Raw genomic sequence first — 999 nt, 5'->3', positions numbered from 1 at the left:
CTCTCATCTCTCCATTCCAACCGCAAGCTCCCCTAGCATTCTTTTTTGTTTGTTTGTATGTTTTTTGGCTCCTGTTCCTCTCTCCTCTCTCCCATATCCAGCTTAGCTTCACACATAACCATCTCCCCGCTGCATCCTGCCTACCTGCACCATGCACTTGACATCACACCACCAAGCTGTGCAGGCACGGCCTATAGGAACCTGCCCAGCACTGATTACCAATCACCCTGGTGGCTGTGGTGAGTGCCACAAACAACCCGTCCCAGTGGCTCCTCTTCAGCTAGACCTGCCCTGCTGTACCACATATGAGTGACTGAACCGGCCAGTTGGAGAAGGAGGTGAAAAGTATTGAGCGCACAGATGAGCGAACAACACGGAGCACGCAGTCTGCCTGCTCAGACATACTCAAATTTTTTTTTTTAAAGAAGGGACAAAGCAAACAAATCTACAATCAATAAACAACAGAACTATCTACTGAATGCCCTGAAAACAGCAAACAATATCAAAACATTTACAAAAACAGGACAGGATGGCTCCAGTAGGCGTCCAAATTAAAACACCAGATAACTCTCCTCTGGAAGAAAATGCACTTGAACTACCTGATAGGGAATTCAAATCCCTAATACTCGGAAATTTCCAAGAACTGAGGCAAAAAGCTGACAAACATGAGCAAAAAATAGACAAATTTATGGAAAATACAAACAAAAAATTGAAAGAATTCAGGAAGATGATGCAGTAACAAAATGCCAAAATAAATTCACAACTAGAAATTATTCAAAAAGAACAATTAGAAATCCAAAAGATAATAAACAACATTTCAGAAATGGATGATGTCATAGAAGGGCTGAGAAGCAGAATTGAAACCGTGGAAGACAGGATCAGTGCAGCTGAAGACAAACACTTGGATACAACTCTGTTTCATGAAAACACAGAAAAAAGGACAAAGAAAAATGAAGAGACCCTGAGAGTTATGTGGGACACAATTAAAAGCAAAAATTT

This window comes from Trichechus manatus, unplaced genomic scaffold, assembly GCF_000243295.1.
Source record: "Trichechus manatus latirostris isolate Lorelei unplaced genomic scaffold, TriManLat1.0 scaffold00109, whole genome shotgun sequence".
Classification (NCBI taxonomy): Eukaryota; Metazoa; Chordata; class Mammalia; order Sirenia; family Trichechidae; genus Trichechus; species Trichechus manatus.
This window is presented reverse-complemented; position numbering follows the sequence as displayed.